Source organism: Triticum aestivum, chromosome 7A (assembly GCF_018294505.1).
Source record: "Triticum aestivum cultivar Chinese Spring chromosome 7A, IWGSC CS RefSeq v2.1, whole genome shotgun sequence".
NCBI classification, from domain to species: domain Eukaryota; kingdom Viridiplantae; phylum Streptophyta; class Magnoliopsida; order Poales; family Poaceae; genus Triticum; species Triticum aestivum.
The window spans coordinates 481,064,824-481,088,144 of record NC_057812.1 but is presented as its reverse complement, the minus strand read 5'-3'; positions in this window follow the sequence as shown (position 1 = coordinate 481,088,144).

Here is a 23,321-nt window from a genome sequence, read left to right as displayed (position 1 = left end):
CCCCGCCTGAGTCGCCGCGCCCGCCCGCCGACCACCTCCTCGACGTCCGCGCCGCCCTCCTCGACGTCCGCGCCACTCCGGCGGCCAACTTCGAGCTCCGGCGTCGTCCCCGCCCCGGTGAACAGTTTTTCTGGCGAACCTCGTAAACCGCGCCTGGCTGGATCTAGATCTGGGAATAGACCAGGTTGACTTTTTTCCCGAAACCGTAATTATTTTGCTATGTTCATCGCATCGTAACTTTGCATCCGTAGCTCCATTTTGGGCATATAACATATCGAAATGTTCGCCTCAGAGAGCACATCATTTCATCTCATTGCATCATTTTCATTTGAGTTCATCTTGATGCCCGAAATGCTGTTGGAAGAGTGCTATTTGAAATATTTGTCATATCTGCTGCTGCAATTAGATATTTGTCATTTTTGCCATGATTATTGTGTGCATGATATGCCCTTGAGCTCCACATGTGTTTTGTTATATGTTTTGCCATCAATCCAGAGGTGCAACTCATGTATTTTTGTGATGTGTGTGGTAACTAGCACAAGCTTGCAAAGTGGTGCATTCGTTAATGCTGATTTCAGGGACTTAGCAATTCCACTAAGTCCTTGATCTGTTTATCTCAATATGCCATATGTTCATGTTGTTTCCTAGTGATCCATGCCTCTTTTGAGGATGATCAGTAAGGATGTTTTGTTAATCTTGTAGTGCTCTATCCATCTATGTCTTTGTTTGCAATTATGGAGCACCCTAGGTTGAGTGAATCGAGCTCTACTTTTGCTATTTCGTGAATCTGGGCAGATTGTCTACTTGTTAGCGATTTTGCTGAGGATGTTATAGTTGATCCATGCATTATATGTTATTGTTCTTGCCATGTATAGCTTGTATAATGTGTATTCTTGATGGGTGTATTCTTAGATTGTCATGACTTGCTCTGTAGTGAGTGCATCGAGCTCGTAAACATGCCTACTTGATATCTGTTTTTGCATGTTCCAGTTTTTCACCAAGTCTGAGAACTGCTTATGTTTTTGCCATGTTCACATGCTTGCAAATGTATTTTCTGATCCCTTTTGGCTCAAGGTCACTAAGGGACTTTTGTTAAGCTCTTTGAGTAGCTCCATGCCATGCTTTACTTTGCCATGTTCAGGCCCTGCAGCATATAGTTTTCATGCTCCAAAGTGTGCTACCTGATCTAAAATTCCAGACAAGTGTTAATTTCACTATGTCTGAAATCTGTTTACCAAATGCATTTTTGCCATGCTTGTTTGAACCTGTTAATGGATGCATTGGCCGTAGCTCAGTGTTCATCTTTTGTTAAGCATCATGAATGGATCCCTGCCATGTATTTTTTTGCCATGTTTGAGTGCTGTAGCATGTTCATTTTGTTGCATTTAGATGGCTACGTGCTGTATATCGTAGACCGGTGCCATATTTGAATTGCTTGCCATTTCCAAACCATGACTCCGATTCCGGCGTTCTTTATATCGTTTTCAAGCGATTTCATCTCACCTTTCCAGTGGCACACTTGGATTTCCAAGTTGAGGCCAGGTTCATTCATTCCTTGTCAAATCTTGCATATGCATCACATATCGCATCCCGGATAGCATACCATGTTTGCATCATGTTGTTTGAGTTTGCACGTGGTTGATTGTGTTCCGTTTGCTTGTTTTGTCTTGTTTGGGTAGAGCCCGGAGACGAGTTCGCTAACGAGGAGCCCGTTGAGTTTGCTTTCGAGGATCCAGTCAACTCTGACAGCTTTGCGGGCAAGATGATCATACCCTCGAAATCACTTCTATCTTTGCTTTGCTAGATGCTCGCTCTTGTGCTATGCCTATGCTACGATGCCTACCACTTGCTTATCATGCCTCCCAAATTGCCATGTCAAACCTCTAACCCACCATGTCCTAGCAAACCGTTGATTGGCTATGTTATCGCTTTGCTCAGCCCCTCTTATAGCGTTGCTAGTTGCAGGTGAAGATTGGAGACCGTTCCTTGTTGGAACATTATTTACTTGTTGGGATATCATTATATTATCTTGTTATCTTAATGCATCTATATACTTGGTAAAGGGTGGAAGGCTCGGCCTCTTACCTAGTGTTTTGTTCCACTCTTGCCGCCCTAGTTTCCGTCATATCGGTGTTATGTTCCCGGATTCTGCATTCCTTATGCGGTTGGGTGATAATGGGAACCCCTTGATAGTTCGCCTTGATTAAAGCTTTTCCAGCAATGCCCAACCTTGGTTTTACCATTTTCCACCTAGCCTCTTTTTCCCTTGGGTTTCCGGAGCCCGAGGGTCATCTTTATTTAAACCCCTCCGGGCCAGTGCTCCTCTGAGTGTTGGTCCGAACTAGAGTCCTGTGCAGCGCCCCCTCGGGGAAACTCCAGGTTTGGTTTTAGTTGTATGGAGAGATCATCTGAGTGTGCCCTAAGAACGAGATATGTGCAGCTCCTATCGGGATTTGTCGGCACATTCAGGCGGTGTTGCTGGATTTGTTTTAACTTGTCAAAGTGTCTTGTAGAACCGGGATACCGAGTCTGATCGGAATGTCTCGGGAGAAGGTCTATTCCTTCATTGACCGTGAGAGCTTGTCATGGGCTAAGTTGGGACTCCCTGCAGGGATTTGAACTTTCTAAAGCCGTGCCCGCGGTTATGGGCAGATGGGAATTTGTTAATGTCCGGTTGTAGATAACTTGAACCTTAACTTAATTAAAATGAATCAACTGTGTGAGTTACCGTGATGGTCTCTTCTCGGCGGAGTCTGGGAAGTGAACACGGTGTTGGAGTAATGCTTGCCGCATTTTGCTCTCTAGTTACTCGTTTGCGCTTTGCCTTTCTCTTCTCGCTCTCTTTTGCGAACAGGTTAGCCACCATATATGCTAGTCGCTTGATGCAGCTCCACATATTTACCTTGCCTTACCTATAAGCTTAAATAGTCTTGATCGCGAGGGTGTGAGATTGCTGAGTCCCTGTGGCTCACAGAATACTTCCAAACCAGATGCAGGGCCTGATGACTCCGTTGCAAATGACGCGCTTGAGCTCAAGTGGGAGTTCGACGAGGACTCACGCCGTTACTATGTGTCTTTCCCTGACGATCAGTAGTGGTGCCCAGTTGGGGCGATCGGGACCGTGTCGCATGTTGGGGTTATCTTTTATTTTGGCGTCGTAGTCGGGCCATGAGTGTTTGATTGATGTAATGCTATTTATGTACTTTGATTGACGTGGCGAGTGTAAGACAATTATGTATCTCCCCTTTGATTATCTATATTACATGGGATGTTGTGAAGATTGCCCAACTTGCAACATTGCTTTCAATGCGGTTATGCCTCTAAGTCGTGCCTCGACACGTGGGAGATATAGCCGCATCGAGGGCGTTACAAGTTGGTAATCAGAGCCTTCCCCGACTTTAGGAGCCCCATTGCTTGATCATTATTAGCGGCCGAGTTGAGTCTAGAAAAAATGTTTTGAGTCATTTAGGAATTATATATCGCAGAGTTTAGGAATTCTTTTACTCCCCAGTCTCCTCATCTCTCTGGTAAGGCATCCTGACGTAGAGTTTTGACTATTCTCTTCTCAAATTTCACTAATTTTTTTTAGGATCACGCGGGTATCTTGGAATCATTCCGATGGTTTTGTGACGAGAACATTGTTCTTGGTGCCCCCTGTCTTTAGGGGTTGTGGCAGTGTCCCGGGGAGTTGAGCTCCGAGGTGTTGTCGTCACAATTTTATCATTGCAGTTCTGGAATACCTGAGTTTAGTATGCCGACATTGAAAATCTCTTTTATGCAGTTCGTTGGTGAGATAACCTCGACGCCACCCAGTACTGGGCGGGAGTTCGGGAGTATCGCCATAACTTGTATAACGGATGCTTTTCGAATGTTGAGGTAGATGGTTTCCGAAGTTTTTCTTGGTTATGTGTTGAAGGATGGATACAACTGGATGTAGGAATTGCTAGATTTGGGTGAGATATTATGCTTCCCCTGTATCCCCAACACCTGATTGCATAACCGGAAAGGTTCGGTAGTTTCATAGGTAGGAATTCTTGTAGCTCTAGTTCTTCTTCCACGGATATTTGGTTTGAGATTGGGATTTCATACCGAGTATTCATTCTTGATCCGTACCTTGTTGATTTATTCCTCTACCTAAATTCTAAGTGGCTTCTCAATTTATGGATATGTGACCATTTCAAGTGGAAGGCATTCGTTCATTTTGTTCGAATGTGAAGACTATATGTTGCAATTTCAACCCGTTTGATTCAGCTTCATTTTATCTGGCAATGTGCTAATGGTTGTCACCCTTTTCAGGATGGCTCCCTCTAAGAGCAGCAATCAAAATCAGAATCAGAATCAGGATCTGCCGCCACCTCCACCTCCTCCGGAGGCATGGAAAGCTGTGATGGCCGCAACCAATGCAAACACGCAGTTGATCATGCAAATTCTTCAAGAGCGCAATCAAGCGAACCAAGGCAACCAAGGCAACAATCAGAATCACTTTGCTACACTCAACCAGTTCCTTGCTAACGGGCCAAAGACTTTCAGCAATTGTGTTGAGGCAACTGATGCTGACAATTGGCTCGTGGATCTGTGCAAGCAATTTGAGTGCAGTAATGTCAGGCCTGAGGACTTTGTCAAGTTCGCTTCCTTCCAACTCAAAGACCAAGCTGCAGAATGGTTCCAGCAGTACAAGGATTCCAGAGGAGGCCGTGTGATTACCTGGGATGAATTCCGTCAAGACTTCAAAGCTCATCATATTCCTCAGAGTGTGGTTGAAAGCAAGCGTGAGGAATTCCGCAACCTGAAGCAAGGCTCTTTGTCTGTCTATGACTACAACAAGTTGTTTCAGAAGCTCGCCCGCTTTGCTAAGCAGGACGTCCCTGACGAGAAGAGCATGATATACCAGTTCAGGGGTGGTCTTAGAGAAGAAATTCAGCTAGCTCTTGTTCTCTTTGAGCCCTTGAGGTACGATGAGTTCTACAACATGGCATTGAAGCAAGAGGCCGCTCAACTGAGGTGTGATGCTTCCAAGAAGCGAGTCAGAGATGCTACTCCTTCTTCCTCTACTCAAGTGGCCAAGCAGCAGAAGTATTGGCTTCCTCCTCCTCCGTTCCGTCAGCCGTATCAGCAGAAGAGCAAAGGTGGCATTGGATCTTCCCACCCACCCAACCCTGGCTTTCAGAACAAGACTTCGTCTCAAGCTCCAAGATTGAGTGCTCCATATCACCGCCCTCTTTCAGAGGTCACGTGCAACAAGTTCCGACAGAAGGGTCACTATGCCAAGAAATGCTTCAATCAGAGGCGTCTTCCTCCTCCTCCTCCTGTGAGATCGGCAAGTATAGTTGTGGTCAAGCATAACCCCAAGCACGCCAAGGTCAACTTGATGAATGCAGCTCAGGCAGAGGATTCATCAGATGTCATAATGGGTAACCTTCCTGTTAAAGATGTTCTTGCAAAAGTTCTTTTTGACACTGGTGCATCGCATTGTTTTATTTCCAAACCTTTTGCATCAAAGTATGAGTGCAATTATCAGTATCTGCAAAATTCTTTGCAAATCGTGTCACCGGGATGCAGATGACAACTAATTTCTGCGTCCCGGATATTACTATCTCGTTGGGCGACTACAAATTTCTATCTTCTCCTATTGTTCTGGGCGACTCGGATATTGATCTTATTCTGGGAATGGATTGGCTTTCTAAGCACAAGGCGCATCTTGACTGTGCCGCCAGGTAGATTCAATTGACTCATTCGTCTGAGGATGTAATTGTCTTTGCCGTTCGTGAGGATACCATCCGTCTGTTTTCTCTCAATGAGAAGGGTGAACTGGATGCTATCTCGCAAATTCCAGTCATTTGCGAATATCAAGACGTTTTTCCAGAAGAGCTTCCAGGAATGCCTCCGCACCGGCCAGTTGAATTCGTCATCAATCTTGAGCCTGGCACAGAACCTGTGTGCAAGCGTCCTTACAAGCTCGGACCTGAAGAGTTGAAGGATCTGAAGAAGCAACTCGATATTCAAGAGAGAATAGGTCTCATCCGACCTAGTTCTTCTCCGTGGGGTTGTGGTGTTCTTTTTGTGAAGAAGGAGGATGGAACGGACCGGCTTTGTGTTGATTACCGTCCATTGAACAAGAAGACCATCAAGAACAAATACCCACTTCCCAACATCAACGAGTTGTTCGAACAACTCAAAGGTGCCCAAGTATTCTCCACGCTTGATCTCCGTATGGGTTATCATCAGATTCGAATCCGTGAGCAAGATATTCCCAAGACGGCTTTCAGGATAAGCTTTGGTTCATATGAATACACTGTCATGTCTTTTGGCCTCGTCAACGCTCCTCCGACTTTCTCTCGCATGATGAACTTCATCTTCAACGCCTACACCAATGACTTCGTTTTGGTCTATCTCGACGACATTCTGGTCTTTTCGAAGAACAAGGAAGATCATGCCAAGCACTTGCGTTTGGTACTCGATAAGCTTAGGGAACACAAGTTCTATGCCAAGTTCTCCAAGTGCGAATTTTGGCTTGATGAGGTTCTTTATCTTGGTCATATCATCTCTGCCAAGGGCATTGCGGTGAATCCTGAGAAGGTGTCTGCAATTGTGAATTGGGAACCACCTCAGAACGTGAAGCAACTCCATAGCTTCCTCGGTCTCGCAAGCTACTATCGAAGATTCGTTGAAAACTTTTCTAAGATCGCGAAGTCTCTCTCAAATCTTCTCCAGAAGCACGTCAAGTACGTTTGGTCTTCGGAGTGTGACATTGCTTTCAACACTTTGAAAGAGAAATTGGTCACTGCTCCAGTTCTGACTCCTCCTGATGAATCCAAACCGTACGAGGTCTTTTGCGATGCCTCTCTCCAAGGTCTTGGCGCAGTGTTGATGCAAAAGAAGAAAGTTGTGGCTTATACCTCTCGCCAGTTGAAGCCCAATGAGAAGAACTACCCCACTCATGACCTCGAGTTGGCGGCAGTTGTGCATGCTCTTTTGACTTGGAGACATCTCTTATTGGGAAGAAAAGTGGACATTTTCACTAATCACAAGAGTCTCAAGTACATCTTCACTCAGCCTAATCTCAACCTTAGGCAAACTCGATGGTTCGAAATGATTCAAGAGTATAATCCGAGTATCGAGTATACTCCAGGCAAGGCCAATGTGATTGCTGACGCATTGAGCAGGAAGGCTTATTGCAACAGTCTGATTCTCAAGCCTTATCAACCCGAGCTTTGTGAAGCTTTCCGCAAACTTAATCTGCAAGTTGTTCCTCAAGGTTTCCTCGCCAACCTTCATGTCTCTCCTACCTTGGAAGACCAGATTCGCCAAGCCCAGCTCCTTGATGCTATGGTGAAAAAGGTGAAGATTGGGATTGCCAAGAGTCAACCCAGGTACAAGTGCTACCGCCTTGATGACAAGGACACTCTCTTCTTCGAGGATTGTATTGTTGTGCCCAAAGGTGACTTTCGTAAAGTGATCATGAACGAGGCTCACAATTCTCTCCTCTCCATCCACCCTGGGAGCACGAAGATGTATCAGGACCTCAAGCAGGCTTATTGGTGGACTCGAATGAAGCGCGAGATTGCTTAGTTCGTGAATGAATGTGATGTCTGCAGAAGAGTGAAGGCAGAACACCAAAGGCCAGCTGGTCTCCTCCAACCTCTTGCCATTCCAGAATGGAAGTTTGACCACTTTGAGATGGACTTCGTGACTGGGTTTCCAAAGTCCAAACGTGGCAATGATGCTATATTTGTTGTCATCGACAAACTCACTAAAGTGGCTCACTTTCTGCCTATCAAAGAGTCTATCACCTCAGCTCAATTGGCGGAGCTCTATACCTCTCGAATTGTCTCTCTGCACGGTATTCCACAAGTGATCTCTTTAGACCGTGGCAGCATCTTTACCTCCAAGTTTTGGGATTCTTTTCAGAAGGCCATGGGCACCAACATCCGCTTCAGCACAGCTTTCCATCCGCAAACTAGCGGTCAAGTCGAGCGTGTCAACCAGATTCTTGAAGATATGCTCAGGGCTTGTGTGATCTCCTTCGGCATGAAGTGGGATGATTGTCTTCCATATGCTGAATTCTCCTACAACAACAGTTTTCAAGCAAGTTTGGGCAAGGCCCCATTTGAAATTCTGTATGGCAGGAAGTGCCATACCCCTCTCAACTGGTCTGAAACCGGTGAACGTCAACTTCTAGGAAATGACTTAATCACAGAGGCAGAGGAAATGTGCAAAGTCATTCGAGATAACCTCAAAGCAGCCCAATCCCGCCAGAACAGCTACAATGATAGTAAGGACCGTGATTTGGCTTTCGAGATTGGAGATCATGTTTGCCTCCTTGTCTCTCCAATGAAAGGTACTCGTCGCTTCGGTATCAAAGGGAAGTTTGCCCCTTGATACGTGGGACCTTTCAAGATCGTCAGCAAGAGAGGCGATCTCGCCTATCAACTCGAGCTTCCTTCAAACTTTGCAAATGTGCATGACGTGTTCCATGTCTCTCAGCTTCGAAAGTGCTTCAAGACTCCTGACCGCACCGTCAACTTCGAAGACATTGATCTCCAAGAAGATCTCTCTTATCGTGAGCACCCCGTTGCTATTCTTGAAGATACTGAACGCAAGACTCGCAACAAGTCAATCAAATTCCTCAAAGTCAAGTGGTCACACCATTCCGACTGTGAAGCCACCTGGGAACGCGAGGATCACCTCCGTTCTGAGTACCCGGCGTTCTTTTAGTCCTAGATCTCGGGACGAGATCCTTTCGTAGTGGTGGAGTGTTGTAACACCCCGGATATGATTTTCCTAATATGTAGTCCAACTCTTGCCATTTCCGGCCTTAAGTTATTTTATTTTCTCGGGTTCGGGTTTTTGTCTCCGTGTGTTGTTGTCGTTGTCATGCATCTCATATCATGTCATCATGTGCATTGCACTTGCATACGTGTTCGTCTCATGCATTCGAGCATTTTCCCCGTTGTCCGTTTTGCATTCCGGCGCTCCGTTCTCCTCCGATGGTCATTTCTACCTTTCTTTCGTGTGTGGGGATTAAACATTTCCGGATTGGACCGAGACTTGCCAAGCGGCCTTGGTTTACAACCGGTAGACCGCCTGTCAAGTTTCGTACCATTTGGACTTCGTTTGATGCTCCAACGGTTAACCGAGGGACCGAAAAGGACCGAAAAGACCAACACCCCTCCATTTTGGCCCAAAACTCACCAAAACCCTCTCCATCATCTAGAGCGTTCGAGCACGATCGCGTGGCCAAAAACCGCACCTCATTTGGACACTCCTAGCTCCCTCTATGTCTATATAAAGACCCCTCCGAAATTCTCCTTCTCCTCCCCCCGAAACCCTAGATCCACCCACCTCGCGCGCATTGGACACGTCCGGCCGCAACCGGACACGTCCGCCCGCCGCCGCTGACCACTCAAACGACGCCACGTGTCCCGCCCGTGCCCAAATCGCCGCTCCCGCGGCCGGCCCGCGAGGGCCCAAGGCCGGCCCTCCCCATCGCCGACCGGGCCCCGAGGCCACCTCGCGCCGCGCCGCCTCTTCCCCAGCTCCGGGCCCGAGCCGCTGCACCCCCACTCCGGCCACCGTGCCGCCTCGCCGGCCGGCGTGTCGCAAGCCGCCACCTCGCCGCGCCAGAGTCGCCACGCCCGCCCGCCGACCACCTCCTCGACGTCCGCGCCGCCCTCCTCGACGTCTGCGCCACTCTGGCGGACAACTCCGAGCTCCGGCGTTGTCCCCGCCCCGGTGAACAGTTTTTCCTGTGAACCTTGTAAACCGCGCCCGGCTGGATCTAGATCTGGGAATAGACCGGGTTGACTTTTTGCCCGAAACCATAATTATTTTGCTATGTTCATCGCATCGTAACTTTGCATCTGTAGCTCCGTTTTGGGCATATAGCATATCAAAATGTTCGTCTCAGAAAGCACATCATTTCATCTCATTGCATCATTTTCATTTGAGGTCATCTTGATGCTAGGAATGCTGTTGGAAGAGTGCTATTTGAGATATTTGTCAGATCTGCTGCTCCAATTAGATATTTGTCATTTTTGCCATGATTATTGTGTGCATGATATGCCCCTGAGCTTTACATGTTTTTTGTTATATGTTTTGCCATCAATCCAGAGGTGCAACCCATGTATTTTTATGATGTGTGTGGTAACTAGCACAAGCTTGCAAAGTGGTGCATTTGTTAATGCTGATTTCAGGGACTTAGCAATTCCACTAAGTCCTTGATCTATTTATCTCAATATGCCATATGTTCATGTAGTTTCCTAGTGATCCGTGCCTCTTTTGAGGATGATCAGTAAGGATGTTTTGTTAATCTTGTAGTGCTCTATGCATAGATGTCTTTGTTTTCAATTATGGAGCACCCTAGCTTGAGTCAATCGAGCTCTACTTTTGCTATTTCGTGAATCTGGGCAGATTGTCTACTTGTTAGCGATTTTGCCGAGGATGTTGTAGTTGATCCGTGCATGATATGTTATTGTTCTTGCCATGTCTATCTTGTATAATGTGTATTGTTGATGGGTGTATGCTTAGATTGTCATGACTTGCTCTGTAGTGAGTGCATCGAGCTCGTAAACATGCCTACTTGATATCTGTTTTTGCATGTTCCAGTTTTTCACCAAGTGTGAGAACTGCTTATGTTTTTGCCATGTTCACATGCTTGCAAATGTATTTTCTGATCCCTTTTGGCTCAAGGTCACTAAGGGACTTTTTTTAAGCTCTTTGAGTAGCTCCATGCCATGCTTTTATTTGCCATGTTCAGGCCCTGCAGCATATAGTTTTCATGCTCCAAAGTGTGCTACCTGATCTGAAATTTCAGACAAGTGTTAATTTCATTAAGTCTGAAATCTGTTTACCAAATGCATTTTTGCCATGCTTGTTTGAACCTATTAATGGATGCATTGGCCGTAGGTCAGTGTTCATCTTTTGTTAAGCATCATGAATGTATCCCTGCCATGTATGTTTTTGCCATGTTTGAGTGCTGTAGCATGTTCATCTTGTTGCATTTAGATGGCTACGTGTTGTATATCGCAGACCGGTGCCATATTTGAATTGCTTGCCATTTCCAAACCGTGACTCCGATTCTGGCGTTCTTTATATCGTTTTCAAGCGATTTCATCTCACCTTTCCAGTGGCACACTTGGATTTCTAGGTTGAGGCCAGGTTCATTCATTCCTTGTCAAATCTTGCATATGCATCACATATCGCATCCCGCATAGCATACCATGTTTGCATCATGTTGTTTGAGTTCGCATGTGGTTGATTGTGTTCCGTTTGCTTGTTTTGTCTTGTTTGGGTAGAGCCGGGAGACGAGTTCGCTAACGAGGAGCCCGTTGATTTTGCTTTCGAGGATCCAGTCAACTCTGACAGGTTTGCCGGCAAGATGATCATACCCTCGAAATCACTTCTATCTTTGCTTTGCTAGATGCTCGCTCTTGTGCTATGCCTATGCTACGATGCCTACCACTTGCTTATCATGCTTCCCAAATTGCCATGTCAAACCTCTAACCCACCATGTCCTAGCAAACCGTTGATTGGCTATGTTACCACTTTGCTCAGCCCCTCTTATAGCGTTGCTAGTTGCAGGTGAAGATTGGAGATCGTTCCTTGTTGGAACATTATTTACTTGTTGGGATATCATTATATTATCTTGTTATCTTAATGCATCTATATACTTGGTAAAGGGTGGAAGGCTCGGCCTCTCGCCTAGTGTTTTGTTCCACTCTTGCCGCCCTAGTTTCCGTCATATCGGTGTTATGTTCCCGGATTTTGCATTCCTTACGCGGTGGGGTGATAATGGGAACTCCTTGATAGTTCGCCTTGATTAAAGCTTTTCCAGCAATTCCCAACCTTGGTTTTACCATTTGCCACCTAGCCTCTTTTTCCCTTGGGTTTCCGGAGCCCGAGGGTCATCTTTATTTAACCCCCCCCCCCCGGGCCAGTGCTCCTCTGAGTGTTGGTCTGAAATAGAGTCCTGTGCAGCGCCCCCTCGGGGAAACTCGAGGTTTGGTTTTAGTTGTATGGAGAGCTCATCTGAGTGTGCCCTGAGAACAAGATATGTGCAGCTGCTATCGGGATTTGTCGGCACATCCGGGCGGTGTTGCTGGATTTGTTTTAACTTGTCGAAGTGTCTTGTAGAACCGGGATACCGAGTCTGATCGGAATGTCTCGGGAGAAGGTCTATTCCTTCGTTGACCGTGAGAGCTTGTCATGGGCTAAGTTGGGACTCCCCTATAGGGATTTGAACTTTCGAAAGCCATGTCCGCGATTATGGGCAGATGGGAATTTGTTAATGTCCGGTTGTAGATAACTTGAACCTTAACTTAATTAAAATGAATCAACTGTGTGAGTTACCGTGATGGTCTCTTCTCGGCGGAGTCCGGGAAGTGAACACGATGTTGGAGTAATGCTTGCCGCAGGTTGCTCTCTAGTTACTCGTTCGCGCTTTGCCTTTCTCTTCTCGCTCTCTTTTGCGAACAGGTTAGCCACCATATATGCTAGTCGCTTGCTGCAGATTCACATATTTACCTTGCCTTACCTATAAGCTTAAATAGTCTTGACCGTGAGGGTGCGAGATTGCTGAGTCCTTGTGGCTCACAGATTACTTCCAAACCAGATGCAGGGCCTGATGACTCTGTTCCAGATGACGCGCTTGAGCTCAAGTGGGAGTTCGTCGAGGACTCACGCCGTTACTATGTGTCTTTCCCTGACGATCAGTAGTGGTGCCCAATTGGGGCGATCGGGACCGTGTCGCATGTTGGGGTTATCTTTTATTTTGGCGCCGTAGTCGGGCCATGAGTGTTTGATTGATGTAATGCTATTTATGTACTTTGATTGACGTGGCGAGTGTAAGCCAACTATGTATCTCCCCTTTGATTATCTATATTACATGGGATGTTGTGAAGATTGCCTAACTTGCGACATTGCTTTCAATGCGGTTATGCCGCTAAGTCGTGCCTCGACACGTGGGAGATATAGCCGCATCGAAGGCGTTACAAACATGCCCTGCAAAAACAAGTTAGACGTCCTCTACTTTGTTGTTGCAAGTTTTACATGGCTGCTATGGGCTGAGCAAGAACCGTTCTTACCTACGCATCAAAAACCACAACGCGGTATAGTGATTGCTTTTTGATCTTCAGAAAGAACCCTGTTCATTGAATCCGATTCAACTAAAGTTGGAGAAACTGACACCCACCAGCCACCTGTGTGCGAAGCACGTCGGTAGAACCAGTCTCGCGTAAGCGTATGCGTAATGTCGTCCTGGGCCGCTTCATTCAACAATACCGCCGAATCGATAATCAACTAGTGACGGCAAGCAATATGTATATACCCACGCCCACAACTCCTTTGTGTTCTACTCGTGGATATAACATCTATGCATAGACCTGGCTCGGATGCCACTATTGGGGAACACAGTAATTTCAGAAAATTTCTACGCACATGCAAGATCCATCTAGGTGATGCATATAAATGAGAGGGAATAGTTTTGTCCATGTACCTTCGTAGACCGTAAGCAGAAGCATTATGAAAACGTGGTTGATGTAGTCGAACGTCTTCATGATCCGACCGATCCTAGCACCGAAGATATGGCACCTCCGCGGTCTGCACACATTTAGTTCGGTGACGTCCCTTGTACTCTTGATCCAGTTGAGGCTGAGGGAGAGTTTTGTCAGCACGACGACATGGTGACGGTGATGATGAAGTTACCGGCGCAGGGCTTCGCCTAAGCACTACAACGATATGATCGAGGTGTGTAACTATGGAGGGGGGCACCGCACACGGCTAAGAAATTGTCTGTTGTGCCTTTGGGGTGTCCCCTGCCCACGTATATAAAGGAGAGAGGAGGAGGAGGAGGCCGGCCCTAGAGGGGGCACGCCAAGTGTGGGGAGTCCTACTAGGACCCCCCAAGTCCTAGTAGGATTGCCCTTTTCCTTTCCGGAGTATGAGAGAAGAAAGAGGGAAAGAGAGAGGGAGTAGGAAAGGGCAAGGGGGGTGCCGGCCCCTTTCCCCTAGTCCAATTCGGACCTATGAGGGGGGCGCCTCCTTCCCTTTGGCCTGCCTCCTCTATTCCCACATGGCCCAATAAGGCATAATACTTCTCTCGGCGAATTCCCGTAACTCTCCGGTACTCTGAAAAATACCCGAATCACTCGGAACCTTTCTGATGTCAGAATATAGCCTTCCAATATATCGATTTTTACCTCTCAACCATTTCGAGACTCCTCGTCATGTCCCCGATATCATCCGGGACTCCGACCAAACTTCGTCCATCAAATCACATAACTCATAATACAAATCGTCATCGAACGTTAAGCATGCGGACCATACGGGTTCGAGAACTATGTAGACATAACCGAGACACATCTCTGGTTAATAACCAATAGCGGAACCTGGATGCTCATATTGGCTCCTACATATTCTATGCAGATCTTTATCGGTCAAATCGCATAACAACATACGTTGTTCCCTTTGTCATCGGTATGTTACTTGCCCGAGATTCGATCATCGGTATCCTCATACCTAGTTCAATCTCGTTATCGGCAAGTCTCTTTACTCGTTTCGTAATGCATCATCCCACAACTAACTCATTAGTCAAAATGCTTGCAAGGCTTAGAGTGATGTGCATTACCGAGAGGGCCCAGAGATACCTCTCCGATACACGGAGTGACAAATCCTAATCTCGATCTATGCCAACTCAACAAACACAATCGGAGACATCTGTAGAGCATCTTTATAATCACCCAGTTGCGTTGTGACATTTGATAGCACGCAAGGTGTTCCTTCGGTATTCGGGAGTTGCATAATCTCATAGTCAGAGGAACATGTATAAGTCATGAAGAAAGCACTAGCAATGAAACTAAACGATCATTATGCTAAGCTAACATATGGGTCTTGTCCTTCACATCATTCTCTAATGATGTGATCCCGTTCATCAAATGACAACACATGTCCATGGCTAGGAAACTTAACCATCTTTGATTAACGATCTAGTCAAGTAGAGGCATACTAGGGACACTCTATTTGTCTATGTATTCACACATGTACTAAGTTTCCGGTTAATACAATTCTAGCATGAATAATAAACATTTATCATGATATAAGGAAATATAAATAACAACTTTATTATTGCCTTTAGGGCACATTTCCTTCAATTGGTTCATTTTCCTCAGGCGTAACCGATGCAGTTGCCCTAGCTTGTTCAGTGTCTTCAGGCTCAGTAGCAGATGCTTCAGCTGGCCTGGCTGGTTCTTCAAGCGCAACACTAGTGGTTGCCCTGGCAGTTTCTTCAGCGGCTGGAATGTCTTCATCAGCCCTGGTACTCTCATTTTCTTCAACAGCCTGATTTTCATCAGCGGTGCTGGCATGTTCTTCAATAGGCTGAGCAGATCCTTCAGCCTGAGGAGATTCATGTTGCATTGGGGCTGCAACATTGGAGGTGAATGCCTTCGCCATGTTGACGAATCTGACTTTGGCTCCCAGCCAATCTGCACGGTATACGTCAAATTCATCACCGAGTGCCTTGATCTCAGCTTGCACGGTCACAAGTTCATCAGTTGTTATTTTGACAACATTTTTCTTCCGAAAATGCTCTTTCTTGTACTGAGCCTTCTTGAGCTTCCTGGCCTTCTCAAATTTCCATTTTTCTTCGCTTATGAAGGCGGTGAGCATGTGGTTCTGGCCAGGTGTGAGTTTGAAATCAGGCATAGGAGTGTTTGGGTCCTTGTGCCAGAGATCAATGAAGTCGAGGATCAATTTGGGATCCAGCTGAAGAGACACACTGGTGCCTTTGGCTCTAGCGGCCCTTTGTCGTCTATCTCTGATGATTTCTTCCAATTCTTCATCATCGGCCTCGTCTTCACTAGACGAAAGATGGGAGGCGACCTGCTTCTTGTGAGGACTTGGTCTAGTGTCTCGTCCTGCAGTGGCCTTAGTCTTCAGCAACGTGGGGCCTGTTGAGGACTGAAGAGGAGCTGAGGAACTTGCCGAGGCTCCTAAGGCAATTGAGATGCCAGTGGTCCTTTGGCACGAGGCGAGGTGCACAGGTTCTGAGGACTTTGGAGGAGCAGCTAAAGATTTTGCAGCTGGAGGAACTGGAGCTGCTTGAGGAATTTGCCGTGAGGGCTTTGAAGAGCTGGGCCGTGAGGGCATTGAAGCAGAATCACTTGGCTTGTGAGCAGGATTCTTAGCCATAACCTTCTTGGGCTTGCTAGCAGAGGCCTCAGTAGCAGCAGTAGCAGTGTCTTCATTGAATTTCCTCACTGCCTCTTTGGCTACTTTGGCCAGTTTAGCTTGTCGTATATGTGCGAAGAATGTGCGAAGAATTTGGAGAGGTCACATATGTTCTCAGAAGTTTTTGCAAAAAGAATGAGTTTTAGGAATTTGACCAGAGGTGTCTTGAGGAATTTCACTAAGCGTCCTTTGACTTAGGTTCTAGAGTTTTATAGATTAGAAAATCCACACAATTGGGGAATCTGGAAGAAAAATGTTGCTTAGAGAAACAGATCAAGAACAGATGCATGTGAGGTGTTTACGAGTGTGGAAGTGAAGAATAAACACCTTTTGAAGATTTTGTGGAAAAAATCAGAATCAACAAGGGTGGTAAAAGTAACTTTTAATTACACTTGATGAAGAACACGATGAACAAGGAGTTGTAGATTGGAAGTTCATCAGTCTAGATCTTCCACGCCCTAACTTGGCAGAGGAAGACAGTTACGACGGCAGCGGAGTGAAGATATCCGCGGCCGGCGCGAGTACGACGATGACGAGGTCGAGGCAGTGAAGCTTTTCCTCACCAACGACGATGTAAGTAGCAGCGGCGCTAGTTCTGGAAGATCGAGCGAGGGGAGTGAGGTGGAGCGTGGTAAATGAAGTCTGAGGAGGGTGAGGGGTATTTATAGCCGAAGTGAAAAACCGCTCGCCCAAAGAAATTGGATGAACATGCCCCTGACCCTTCTCATCCTAGCGACATGTGTCACCCACGTACAGAGAGGTGGAGATCGTGGGTGAACAGATAAGTCTTATCGTGGGATGCAGAACGATTTGAGCGGCAAAAGCTGAAAATTGAGATATGAAAATTTTAAGGTTTCGTTCACAAATTGTTCAGCTGACAAGGACACAGTGAAGATTGTGAACGGGCTTCAAATAGAACACACAAGAAGAATTTGTGAACAGATTGGGTTGAGTTTAGCATAGATGGGGAAGGGTCCAATCACATTCACTTAGCAGAAAAAATCAAGTTGAAAAAATAGCAATAAGTGAATGCTGTAGAGGACTAAAACTCACATATATATATATAGCCAATGAAGAACACAAACGAAAAGAGTGAAGACTATTGAAAGTTGAAGAATTTGAACAATTGAGGAATTTCAAACTGAAGAAATACTCAAATTGAAGATTTTCAACTTTTGTTGGTGGCGTGACCAACCGTATAAGAATGATGATTTCAGGCACCGTGTACAATTGTCGTAGGGCTCCGAGAATCAAAATCTTCGTTAATTTCTTCACACTTAGAGGGTTAGTCTTTATTGATTGAAGAAAAACGTTACTTCATGTGTTGCACATCTAAATCATCATTTTGCATAAGTGTTAGGATGTGTGTCCTTTTCAAAGGATATTCGAAGATTCTAAGATATTTAGCTCACACCGCAACTTGCTAAATCTCTTCTCATCCAAGGGCTTTGTGAAGATATCGGCTAGCTGTTCTTGAGTCTTCACGTGCTCGATAGAGATGTCGCCCTTCAACACATGATCACGAAGAAAATGATGACGAATCTGAATGTGCTTTGTCTTCGAGTGCTGAACTGGGTTATGAGCAATCTTGATGGAACTCTCATTGTCACAGTAGAGTGGCACATTCTTCACATTGATGCCGTAGTCCTTGAGGGTTTGTGTAGGATCGAAAGTATGCCTAGAGGGGGGGGGGTGATTAGACTACTTGACCAATTAAAAATCTATCCTTTTCCCAATTTTAGTCTTTGGCAGATTTTTAGCTATCTTAGCACAAGTCAAGGAATCTTAACACAATTCAAGCAAGCATGCAAATAGTCTATGAGCAGCGGAAAGTGAAGCATGCAACTTGCAAGAATGTAAAGGGAAGGGTTTGGAGAATTCAAACACAATTTGAGACACGGATGTTTTTGTCATGGTTCTGATAGGTGGTGCTATCGTACATCCACGTTGATGGAGACTTCAACCCACGGAGGGTAACGGTTGCACGAGTCCACGGAGGGATCCACCCACGAAGGGTCCACGAAGAAGCAACCTTGTCTATCCCATCATGGCCATCGCCCACGAAGGACTTGCCTCAATAGCGGTAGATCTTCACGAAGTAGGCGATCTCCTTGCCCGTACAAACTCCTAGGTTCAACTCCACAATCTTTATCGGAGGCTCCCAAGTGACACCTAGCCAATCTAGGAGACACCACTCTCCAAGAAGTAACAAATGGTGTGTTGATGATGAACTCCTTGCTATTGTGCTTCAAATGATAGTCTCCCCAACACTCAACTCTCTCTCACAGGATTTGGATTTGGTGGAAAGAAGATTTGAGTGGAAAGCAACTTGGGGAAGGCTAGACATCAAGATTCATAAGGTGGGAACGGAATATCTTGGCCTCAACACATGAGTAGGTGGTTCTCTCTCAGAAAATGTGTATTGGAAGTGTAGGTATGTTCTGATAGCTCTCTCTCCGAATGAAGAGTGGGTGGAGGGGTATATATAGCCTCCACACAAAAACTAACCGTTACACACAATTCACCAATCTCGGTGAGACCGAATTGAGAAACTCGGTCGGACCGATTTAGCAAACCTAGTGTCCGTTAGGATTTTCGGTGGGATTGAGATGCAACTCGGTAGGACCGATATGGTTAGGGTTAGGGCATAACATAATCTTGGTGTGACCAATTACACAAACTCGGTGGGACCGATTTTGGTAATAAGCTAACCAAAGAGTTGGGCAGGTAAACTCGGTGGACCGATCGCTCATTTCGGTGGGACCGAAATGTTACAAAAGGGAAACAGAGAGTTTACATTGCAATCTCGGTGGGACCGATCGCTCATCTCGGTAGGACCAAAACGTTACGAAGGGAAACAGAGAGATTACAACCCCATCTCGGTGTGACCGAAATCCCTATCAGTGAGACCGATTTGCCTAGGGTTTATGGCAGTGGCTATGACATCTGAACTCGGTGCCGCCAGATAGAAAGAATCGGTGGGGCCGAGTTTGACTTTTAGTTTAGGTCATATGTGGATGTGGGAAGGTAGTTGAGGGTTTTTGAGCATATCACTAAGCACTATGAAGCAAGAACCTCATCAAGCAACACCTCATCTCTCCTTGATAGTATTGGCTTTTCCTACAGACTCAATGTGATCTTGGATCACTAAAATATAAAATGTAGAGTCTTGAGCTTTGAGCTTGAGCCAATCTTTTTGTCCTTAGTATTTTGAGGGGTCCACTTTCTCATCCATGCCATGCCATTCATTGAGCTTTTCCTGAAATGTTAATCTTGGAATATCATTAGCTCAATGAGCTAAATGTTGTTAGGAATTACCAAAACCATCCTAGGGATAGTTGCACTTTCAATCTCCCCTTTTTGGTAATTGATGACAACATATAGATCAAAGCTTCCACAAATGATAATAAGAGTGAAAAACATTGTCACTTTGAGAAGTATGTGAAAAGAAAGAGCTCCCCCTAAATTTGTGCATAGTTTATGATTTGCTTTGGACTGCAAATGCACAGAGAGTTAGGCTCATGGGTTACTCTTCCATGTCACATACATCTTGGTGGAGCGCTCAAAATGATAATAATTAAATACATGCACTCATCACCAAGCAAAGTGAATGATCATATAGGGATAAAAAGATAATGTCATCCAACAAGCATTAAGGTAGCATATGATAAAACACATGATCATCCAAGTATCACACAGACAAAAAGTATCTCAATCAAGCAAATAAAGTTCAACCACTAAATTAAGAGAGAATAAAAAGCAATGCTCTCTCTCGAAGCCTATGATCTATACATTTTTCTCCCCCTCTGGCAACAAGTTACCAAAAAGTTCCTAGAAAATGCATAGCACTAAATCATCTCTCAGGCTTGGTCTTCAGGTGGTGGTGTCCGGATAACTCCAAGAACGAAGGCTTCAGTCGATGTAGATGGAGCTGATGGAGTAGGCGGTAGAGCTGGTGGCACTGAAGCTGTAGCTGGTGCAGATGAAGTGGCTCTGGTGTCTGGAACAGGCACTGCAGCAGATCTCTGAGCTCCAGGCACTCTCGCAAATGCATTAGTGGTTATCTTGCCCTTCCTCTCCTGCATGTCATCCTGAAGTTGCTCCACAACAGACAGGATCTCAGTTACCTTCACATCCAAGTCATAGAACTTTTGCTCCACCATCCTTTCCAGGCTCTCCTGGTTTTGATTCAGGGTGGCTAGTCCCTTCTCAATGCTCAGAGTGGAGGCAATCAAGTAGCCAAGCTGATCTTGCTTGCTCTTCAGAAGATACTGAGATGCTTCTTCAGTAGTTGGCATCTTTGCAGCCTTTTCAGCCTTTGCCTTCTCCTTCTTGGCTTGTGCGTGCACAGAAGATGGTTCATTTTCATGCATCACCACAGTGTTGTCCTCAAAGTCTGGATAGATAGGCATGTTCTCCTTGTCCAGCAGATATGTGCTAGTGCCCATCTTGGAGTTAATCAGCTCCTGGATCTGTGGGGCATACCCACAACTCCTCTTCTGATCTGCAGCTGTCCTCTTTATGGTTTCCACTATGAGGCTCATGGCTTTGAACTTCTGTGGGACATCAAAGATGTGAATCAAGTTTTTTGCATGGCCTCTGATCATCTTGTGATCACCTGAATTTGGCAAGATAGTGTGCCTGAGGATCCAGTTGATAGTTGGCAAGCCTGACGGAAGGTAATGTATAGATCCAAACTTATGTGTCTCAAGAGAAGCATCTGGGATCTCCTTGTACATGTGTGCCATGGAGTTGTGATCCTTCTTCTTCTTGGCATAGACATCCAAGTCATCTTCACTCTCTTCTGGAGCATTGATCAACTTCGCCCATTCTGCAACTGTCAACTGGTACCTCGTACCCTCAGACAGCCAGACAGTCCTTCCATCTGGGTAGAAGTGAGCTGTGGAGTAGAACTGCATGATAAGCTCATCATTCCATTTTGTGAGCTTCTGAGCCACAAACTCATCAACTCCACAAGCCATGAAACTGTCATACACACCTGAATAATGTTCATCATTCTCCTTGAAGTAGTCCCAGTCGACCCATCTCATGTCACACACTATTGGTTTATTGTCAAGCAAGATGGTCTCATAGAAGTCCTGCTATTCCTTTGTATGGAACCTGTAGTCCATAGCAGTCCTTCTCCTGGTGGCATATGGATCAGACTCTCTCCATAGCCTTAGACCTGAGTCCTTCCTTATCTTCATGTTCTCAGCTACTGGATGAGCATCATTGTGATCTGGAATTTTTGGCTTCAACTTCCTCAAGACATGTGACTCATCATCTTCTTCCATTTCAGCTTCAGGCATACGGGCCTTATTCTTCTCCTCAACAGGGATGTTTCTGGTGCTCCTCTTTGGTTTTGGCTTTGGAGCTGGAGCAGCAGCCTTAGGAGCAGTCTTCGGCTTAGATGGAACAACCCCTGCCCTGATGGCATCACCCATAAACTTCTGAGCTTTGGGTGCTGATGCAGCATCTTCTTCCTCTTCCCCTTTAGAATCTCTCATGATTGAGGATCTCCCAAGCACTCTAGCAGTGGTCTTCTTGACCCTCTCTTTACTCTTCTTCCCTTCTGCAGCAGCTTCTTTGGGTTCAGATTCCAAAGGTACTTGAGTAGAGGCTCTGGCTTTAGACATGGGAATTCTCTTTGTAGGCACTTAGGTTTTCATACCAGGCTTAGTGGCTGCAGCAGTGCTGTATTCCTTCTTAACCACTTTCTTCTTGGAAGTGGCCTCATCCTCAACTGCCACATAGTCTTCATCCTCAGATTCAGAAGTTTTCTTCTTTCTGGCCCTGGTGGCAGCTTTGGGTAAGTTGCTTGGGCTGCTCCTGCTACCATCATCTGAGCTGCTAGAGGGACTAGTGCCCTCACTCAAATGAACCTGCTCCTCTGACTTGTTCTGGCTGTCACTATGATCAGACATATTGCAAACACTGGCATCAGACCCTGTGAATAGATATAGATGAGATAGAGTGGATGAGCATCACAAAATTCAGAGGTTTTTGCAAAAGAATTAATCAAAAACTTAGTTTTAGTTTTCCACAGAAAGCATTTTGGATCAACCATTTGTAAACTCGGTGATACCGAAGTAGCTTTTGGAACCTAAACTAGTGAACTCGGTCAGACCGAGTCACAGTTCGGTGGCACCGAGACTACTAGGGTTTCACAAAGTCCTGAACTTGGTCACACCGATTTGCAATTCTCGGTCAGACCGAGAATCACATGTGCAATGACCTGAGCCGAATTGGTGGTACCGAGTTCCACAACTCGGTGGGTCCGAGATGGTTTCGGCGGAAACCTAACCCTAAATTCTCAATTCACGACTAAACTACGGAGAGTTTTGACTGGATAGAATGATCTCAATCGTGGCAAGATACATGGCGAACACAATGTGCTAGGAATCAGATAAGGATAGCACAATGATCGAGTTCATACCCTAGTTCGGCGATGAACTCGCTATGGCGGCAATGGCGGGGATGATTCCCGTTGACGGCAGCGGAGACCAGCGACAGGAGGCGGCTGGCGACGAGGAGGACGATCCGGAGACCCAGGAGGCAAAGCGGGCTAAGCGCGGGTCGAGGAGGTTCGGAAAGTTTTCCAAAATTTGACCCGTGGGTATATATAGCCCGACCCTGTCGATGTGACCGAGTGGAACAACTTGGCGGCACTGAGATGCATAACTGCAAGCAGTTATTGCAACTCGGTGTGACCGAAAAGTTCAAATCGGTTGCACCGAGATTGAAAACCTAGATCGACTTAGTGATCTCGGTATGACCGAAATAGGTGAATCGGTCAGACGAAACGCACAAAGAAGTTTTGGAAGTTTAAGTCTATGACGAATCGGGGACTCCGAGTGCTCCTCACACAGAGTGGTTCGAATCTGACTTGATCAAATTTTGTGATGCAGCATGAATAGAGTTTGAGACGAGAAAAGCATAGATAGCTAGAGAAGGTTCTTAGGCATTCTTGTCCATCCACTTGGCCAAAATAAAAGGAAACCAATCAATCAAAACAGCAAGTGGATGTCCTCGAATGAGTAAATTATGCAACCAACATGCTCACACAATAAAATGGCAATTGAAATATGTGGCAAAGC